Source organism: Eumetopias jubatus, unplaced genomic scaffold, assembly GCF_037043125.1.
Source record: "Eumetopias jubatus isolate StellerSeaLion01/CBP00866 unplaced genomic scaffold, mEumJub1_p1.0 scaffold_8, whole genome shotgun sequence".
NCBI lineage: Eukaryota > Metazoa > Chordata > Mammalia > Carnivora > Otariidae > Eumetopias > Eumetopias jubatus.
In genome coordinates, this window is record NW_028274814.1 from 35,703,658 (window position 1) to 35,712,211 (window position 8,554).

Below are 8,554 nucleotides of genomic sequence, written 5' to 3' on the forward strand. Positions count from 1 at the left end.
TGTGTGTGTGTGTGTGTGTGTGTGTGTGTGTGTGTGCGCGCGCGCGCGCGTGAGTGAATAAGGAATGTGCCATGCACTCACCTGGGAAAAGCAAGTCTGCGTATACGGCAACTCTCCACTAACATCTTCAGGTATCCTTGAGAGAGAAGCATTTCCAAAAGTGGGTGTGGAAGCATCATGAAAGTGCCGTACGCTTTACTACCGTTCAACACCCAAACTCAACACCCAAAAAACAAATAAGCGAGTCAAGAAATGGGCAGAAGATATGAACAGATATTTCTCCAAAGAAGACACACAAATGGCCAACAGACATATGACAAACTGCTCAACATCACTTGGCATGGGGAAAAAGAAATCCAAATGACAATGACATACCACTTCACACCAGTCAGAATTGCAAAAATTAACAAGCGAAGAAAAAACAAATGTTGGTGAGGAGAAAGGGGAACTCTCTTACACTTCTAAGTGGGAATGAAAACTGGTACAGCCACTTTGGAAAACAATATGGAGGTTCCTCAAGAACTTAAAAGAGAGCTCCCTTACAACCCAGCAATTTTATTTACCCCAAAGCTACAAATGTAGTGATCTGAAGGGGCAACTGCACCCCGAATGTTTATAGCGACATTGTCCACAATAGCCAAACCGTGGAAGGAACCAAGACATCCATCGACAGATAAATGGATAAAGAAAACATGGTATATACATATACAATGGAATATGACTCAGCCATCAGAAAGGATCAATATTTAGCATATCGATGTGGAAGGCACTGGACGGTATTATGCTGAGCAAAATAAGTCAGTCAGAGAAAAACAATTATTATATGGTTTTACTCATATGTGGAATAGAAGGAACAGCACAGAGGATCATAGGGGAAGGGAGGGAAAATGAATGCGAAGAAACCAGAGAGGAAGAAAATCCATGACAGGTTCCCAACTATTGGAAACAAACTGAGGGTTGCTGGAGGAAAGGTGGGTGGGGAGATGGAGTAACTGTGTGATGGGCATTAAGGAATGCATGTGATGTGATGAACACTGGGTGTTATACACAACTGATGAATTGTGGAACGCTACATTTGAAATTACTGGTGTACTCTATGTTGGCTAATTCAATTTCAATGTTAAAAAAGTCTATTTTGTCTGATATAAGGATTGCTACTCTGACTTCTCTTGACATCCACTTGCATGATTAATGTTTCTCCATCTCTTAATTTCCATCTGCAGGTGTCTTTAGGTGTGAAATCTTTTATATATATATACAAACTCTGTCATGCTCTTTTGCTTGGAGCATTTAGTCCATTTACATTCAAACTAATTATCATTAGACATGTATTTATTGATGTTTTGTTACTTGTTTCATAGTTTTTTGTGTAGTTTTTCTCTGATCCTTTCTTCTCTTGCTCTCTCTCTCATGGTTTGCTCGTTTTCTTTAATGATATTCTTGGATTTCTTTCCCTTTATCTTTTGCATGTGTATTAGAGGTTTGGGTTTGTGGTGACCCCCTGGATTATATATAGCCTTTTCAGTCTATATTAAGTTGAATGCTGTTTAAGTTCAAACCCACTGTTGACTCCTCCTCATGTGTTAGGGTATATGTTTTCATATTTTACATACTTTTATTTTGTGAATCCCTTAACTGATTTTTACAGAAATACTTATTTTTACTGCTTCCTTGATTCATTATTGTCATACTCTCACTTACGGTTTTTTTCCACTCATAGTGTCCCCTTCAATATTTTTTGTAGTTAATTTAGTGGTCATGAACTCTTTTAGTTTGTGTGGCTAAGAAACTATTTTTCTCCCCTTCTTTTCTGAAGGATAGGCTTGCTGGATAAATTATTCCTTGCTGCAGATTTTTCTCCTTCAGCACTTTGAATATTTAACGCCACTTTCTTCTGTCCTGCATAGTTTCTGCTGAAAACTCAGCTGATAGCTTTATGGGCTTTCCCTTGCATGTTAACTGTCTTCTTTTATCTTGCTGCTTTAAATGTTTTTTCTTTATCACTACCTTTTCCCATTTTGATTACTATGTATCTGGATGTGGACCTCCTTAGGTTGATTTTGTGGGAGGGGATCTCTATGCCTTATGGATTTGTATAGGTTTCCTTCACCAGATTAGGTTAAGTTTTCAGCTCTTCTTTGGTCAAATAGATTTTCTGCCCCCTTTTCCCCCTTTTCACCTTCTGGGATCCCTCTCATGTGGGTGTTGTTACACTGGATGGAGTCACTGAATTCCCTAAGTCTCTTCTCATTTTTGCATACTTCTTTTTCCTCTCATTTGTTCCGCTTGATTACTTTCCATTACTGTCTTCTAGTTCATTAATTTGTTCCTCTGCTTCGTCCATCCTGCTAATTATTCTATCTAGTATATTCTTCATTTCATTTCTTGTGTTCCACATCTCTGATTATTTCTTTCATATCTCTTTGTTAAGAGTCTCAATGATGTTCCCCCTTCTGATGTCCTCCCTCTTTTCATTTCCCCAGTGAGTATCTTTATAATTGTTATCTTAAATTTTCTGTCAGGCATGTTCCTTATATCCATTTTGTTTAGGTCTCTTGCTGTGGCTTTGTCCTCTTCTTTCGTTTAGGACATAGTCCTCTGTCTGCTCATTTGGCCTACTTCTCAGAGAATATCTCTCTGTTAGGAAGGTCAGATATATTGCTTGTTCTTGAAAATACGGGGCAGAACATACATTTTTCACTTGGTGATGCTGGTTCTCCTCTGAAGGTAATGCATAGCAACAACAGAGACTGGATCTGGACTGTGTCATTGTGCACAACACATGGGGTGTGCTGTTTTAACAAGACGCATGCGTGTTCTGTGGGTGATGGGGAGACATATTGTTGTCAAGGATTGTGTGGGTCTTATCAGGGAGGGTATCCACAGCACTGGGACTGAAGCAGGTGTGGTAGGTGTGGGGATGGGCCATGGTTTATGCAAGTTAGTGATTGCTAGATTGTGCTTGGTCTTGCAGGTAGGTGTGTGTTTATAATGAGGGGCCGTAGAGGGAAATGGCACCTGCCAGCTCCTTTGTTCCTGGACAAGTCCCTTAGCAAACTCTGAGTTCAGGAACTATGTCTCCCTTGTTTAATCCTCAAGCACCTTTCAACCTGCTTCACCCAAGCTTCTCCACACTCTTTGCTCTGCTTAATCTTTAAGGACAGATCTCAGCTTCCTATCACCTTCTGTGCTCTCTCAGAGCTGAGACAGCTGATTTTTAAAAGTTCCAAGCTTTAAGTCTGCTGGTTGTATACGCTCACAAATGTCATCCCTTCTGATTTTCAAAGCCATAAGCTATGAGGATGTCTCTACGCTTTAGAGGCTCCCCGGTGTAGTAGTTTGTTTCTGGCCCCTCTGTGACTGTGGTTCCCTCCCTCTGGTGGTCAGAAATATGGGCTTTAGATTCCTACAGAGTCCTTGTCCTTCCTACCATCTTTGATGTGATTCCCTCTCTCCATTTAGTTGTAGAGTTTTGTGGGGAAATCTGAAGGTCCATTTCTGGGTGACTCTGGTGTGAGTGTTACCTAGTTGTATCTGTGGGATGAGGTGAGTTTAGGGTCCTTCTACTCTGCCATCTTCCCCACAATTCAGTTTATTTTGTCTCATAAAAATATTACGACTCCAACTTTCTTTTCACTTCCATTTGCATGATAAATGGTTTTGTGTCCCATTACTTCCAATCTGCTTTTATTTTTAGGTCTGAAGTGATTCTCTGGTAGGCAGCATAGAGATGTGTCTTGCTTCCTCTTTACAGTCTATGTTTTCTGATTGGGATATTTAGTCCTTTTTTGTTAAAGCAATCATTGAGAAAGTATTTGTATCTCTCTAGTTTACTTCACAAGGAAAAGTGTGACAGGCTTCGCTCTGAGAAGGAGGTCTGCGTGGAACGCCTCTTTCAACTCATGGCTTGTTTCTGGCTGACGGAAGGCTTCTCAAGGGTGTGTACGGAAGCCTAGGGAAAAAGCGGCTACACTTCTCTCTCCGGGGGGAAAAAAGCAAGAACCCAAAAGCATCGGCGAGAAACCGTCTCTCAACGATCACCTTCTTTCCTGACGAGACAGAAACATGTTCAACTCTGTGTGTGTGTGTGTGTGTGTGTGTGTGTGTGTGTGTGTGTGTGTGTGAGGGCGCGCGCGCGCGTGCGTGAGTGAATAAGGAGAGTGCCATGTACTGACCTGGGAAAAGCAAGTCTGCGTCTACGGCGACTCGCCACTAGCATCTTCAGGTATCTTGGAGAGAGAAGCATTTCCAAAAGTGGGTGTGGAAGCATCATGAAAGTGCCGTACGCTTTACTACCTTTCCCTGGACCTAACTCCGAGAAACGTCCTCCCTGACGATCGAAAAGAGCTGAGCCATCTCAAGGCTGCGTGTGATCGCACAGGGACCGTTCCCTGGACCTAACTCCGAGAAACGCGTCGGGGTACAAGGCAGCTTTCAACGGACGTCTTCTTTCGTGAGCCCAGAAGCGTTTGCATATGTAGGCGTGGAAGCGTCAGCAGAGCGCCGTAGACCGCCCTCTAAGAGGCAACCTCGCTTTTGCGAAGCCGTCTTGCACCTGACATCCTTTGCCTTGGAGACGGGAGCCTTTTATATAGTCGTGGTGGAAGCACAAGGAACGTGCCGTGCCCTGTCCTCATCTCTTAGAAACAAGGCCGCGCGCAATGGGACTTTCAGCGTAGCATATGGACGGGGTCATGAAGTCAGTCGAGATTGCAAGTGGACGTGTGCAAGCATAAGGAGAGTGCCCTATCCTTAACTCCTTGAAAGCGTGACGGAGGGAGACCGTCTTTCAAGCGAACCCCTCTCCGGAGGATATATCGAAGCAGTGACAAAAGTGGATGTGGAAGCACAACGCAAGGGTTCTATACGAAACTCGGAAATAAGGTGGTGTAGAAGGCAGCTTTCCCCCGCGTCTTGGTTCAGGTTTAGGGAAGGGATACTCACTGCGCGTGTGGAAGCCTAGGGAAAGTACCATCGGCTGATGTGTGAAAAGCAAGCCTGCGCAGAACGCAACGTTCAGCGCACATCTTGTTTCACGAAGAGAGAAGCCGTTTCCAATGTGTGCGTGGAAGCCTAAGGCCAAGTGCCATATATCCTTACCCCCACGGAAAACCGCTGTAGGAAACCCGTCCTTCAACTCATAGCTTCCCGGAGGAAGTTTTTCTAAAGTGCGTGTGGAGGCCCAAGGAAAAGTGTGACAGGCTTCGCTCTGAGAAGGAGGTCTGTGTGGAACGCCTCTTTCAACTCACGGCTTGTTTCTGGCTGAGGGAAGGCTTCTCAAGGGTGTGTACGGAAGCCTAGGCAAAAAGCGCATACACTTCACTCTCCGGGGGGAAAAGGGCAAGCACCCAAAAGCATTGGCGAGAAACCGTCTCTCAACGAACATCTCCTTTCCTGACGAGACAGAAACATGTTCAACTCTGTGTGTGTGTGTGTGTGTGTGTGTGTGTGTGTGTGTGTGCGCGCGCGCGCGCGCGTGAGTGAATAAGGAATGTGCCATGCACTCACCTGGGAAAAGCAAGTCTGCGTATACGGCAACTCTCCACTAACATCTTCAGGTATCCTTGAGAGAGAAGCATTTCCAAAAGTGGGTGTGGAAGCATCATGAAAGTGCCGTACGCTTTACTACCGTTCAACACCCAAACTCAACACCCAAAAAACAAATAAGCGAGTCAAGAAATGGGCAGAAGATATGAACAGATATTTCTCCAAAGAAGACACACAAATGGCCAACAGACATATGACAAACTGCTCAACATCACTTGGCATGGGGAAAAAGAAATCCAAATGACAATGACATACCACTTCACACCAGTCAGAATTGCAAAAATTAACAAGCGAAGAAAAAACAAATGTTGGTGAGGAGAAAGGGGAACTCTCTTACACTTCTAAGTGGGAATGAAAACTGGTACAGCCACTTTGGAAAACAATATGGAGGTTCCTCAAGAACTTAAAAGAGAGCTCCCTTACAACCCAGCAATTTTATTTACCCCAAAGCTACAAATGTAGTGATCTGAAGGGGCAACTGCACCCCGAATGTTTATAGCGACATTGTCCACAATAGCCAAACCGTGGAAGGAACCAAGACATCCATCGACAGATAAATGGATAAAGAAAACATGGTATATACATATACAATGGAATATGACTCAGCCATCAGAAAGGATCAATATTTAGCATATCGATGTGGAAGGCACTGGACGGTATTATGCTGAGCAAAATAAGTCAGTCAGAGAAAAACAATTATTATATGGTTTTACTCATATGTGGAATAGAAGGAACAGCACAGAGGATCATAGGGGAAGGGAGGGAAAATGAATGCGAAGAAACCAGAGAGGAAGAAAATCCATGACAGGTTCCCAACTATTGGAAACAAACTGAGGGTTGCTGGAGGAAAGGTGGGTGGGGAGATGGAGTAACTGTGTGATGGGCATTAAGGAATGCATGTGATGTGATGAACACTGGGTGTTATACACAACTGATGAATTGTGGAACGCTACATTTGAAATTACTGGTGTACTCTATGTTGGCTAATTCAATTTCAATGTTAAAAAAGTCTATTTTGTCTGATATAAGGATTGCTACTCTGACTTCTCTTGACATCCACTTGCATGATTAATGTTTCTCCATCTCTTAATTTCCATCTGCAGGTGTCTTTAGGTGTGAAATCTTTTATATATATATACAAACTCTGTCATGCTCTTTTGCTTGGAGCATTTAGTCCATTTACATTCAAACTAATTATCATTAGACATGTATTTATTGATGTTTTGTTACTTGTTTCATAGTTTTTTGTGTAGTTTTTCTCTGATCCTTTCTTCTCTTGCTCTCTCTCTCATGGTTTGCTCGTTTTCTTTAATGATATTCTTGGATTTCTTTCCCTTTATCTTTTGCATGTGTATTAGAGGTTTGGGTTTGTGGTGACCCCCTGGATTATATATAGCCTTTTCAGTCTATATTAAGTTGAATGCTGTTTAAGTTCAAACCCACTGTTGACTCCTCCTCATGTGTTAGGGTATATGTTTTCATATTTTACATACTTTTATTTTGTGAATCCCTTAACTGATTTTTACAGAAATACTTATTTTTACTGCTTCCTTGATTCATTATTGTCATACTCTCACTTACGGTTTTTTTCCACTCATAGTGTCCCCTTCAATATTTTTTGTAGTTAATTTAGTGGTCATGAACTCTTTTAGTTTGTGTGGCTAAGAAACTATTTTTCTCCCCTTCTTTTCTGAAGGATAGGCTTGCTGGATAAATTATTCCTTGCTGCAGATTTTTCTCCTTCAGCACTTTGAATATTTAACGCCACTTTCTTCTGTCCTGCATAGTTTCTGCTGAAAACTCAGCTGATAGCTTTATGGGCTTTCCCTTGCATGTTAACTGTCTTCTTTTATCTTGCTGCTTTAAATGTTTTTTCTTTATCACTACCTTTTCCCATTTTGATTACTATGTATCTGGATGTGGACCTCCTTAGGTTGATTTTGTGGGAGGGGATCTCTATGCCTTATGGATTTGTATAGGTTTCCTTCACCAGATTAGGTTAAGTTTTCAGCTCTTCTTTGCTCAAATAGATTTTCTGCCCCCTTTTCCCCCTTTTCACCTTCTGGGATCCCTCTCATGTGGGTGTTGTTACACTGGATGGAGTCACTGAATTCCCTAAGTCTCTTCTCATTTTTGCATACTTCTTTTTCCTCTCATTTGTTCCGCTTGATTACTTTCCATTACTGTCTTCTAGTTCATTAATTTGTTCCTCTGCTTCGTCCATCCTGCTAATTATTCTATCTAGTATATTCTTCATTTCATTTCTTGTGTTCCACATCTCTGATTATTTCTTTCATATCTCTTTGTTAAGAGTCTCAATGATGTTCCCCCTTCTGATGTCCTCCCTCTTTTCATTTCCCCAGTGAGTATCTTTATAATTGTTATCTTAAATTTTCTGTCAGGCATGTTCCTTATATCCATTTTGTTTAGGTCTCTTGCTGTGGCTTTGTCCTCTTCTTTCGTTTAGGACATAGTCCTCTGTCTGCTCATTTGGCCTACTTCTCAGAGAATATCTCTCTGTTAGGAAGGTCAGATATATTGCTTGTTCTTGAAAATACGGGGCAGAACATACATTTTTCACTTGGTGATGCTGGTTCTCCTCTGAAGGTAATGCATAGCAACAACAGAGACTGGATCTGGACTGTGTCATTGTGCACAACACATGGGGTGTGCTGTTTTAACAAGACGCATGCGTGTTCTGTGGGTGATGGGGAGACATATTGTTGTCAAGGATTGTGTGGGTCTTATCAGGGAGGGTATCCACAGCACTGGGACTGAAGCAGGTGTGGTAGGTGTGGGGATGGGCCATGGTTTATGCAAGTTAGTGATTGCTAGATTGTGCTTGGTCTTGCAGGTAGGTGTGTGTTTATAATGAGGGGCCGTAGAGGGAAATGGCACCTGCCAGCTCCTTTGTTCCTGGACAAGTCCCTTAGCAAACTCTGAGTTCAGGAACTATGTCTCCCTTGTTTAATCCTCAAGCACCTTTCAACCTGCTTCACCCAAGCTT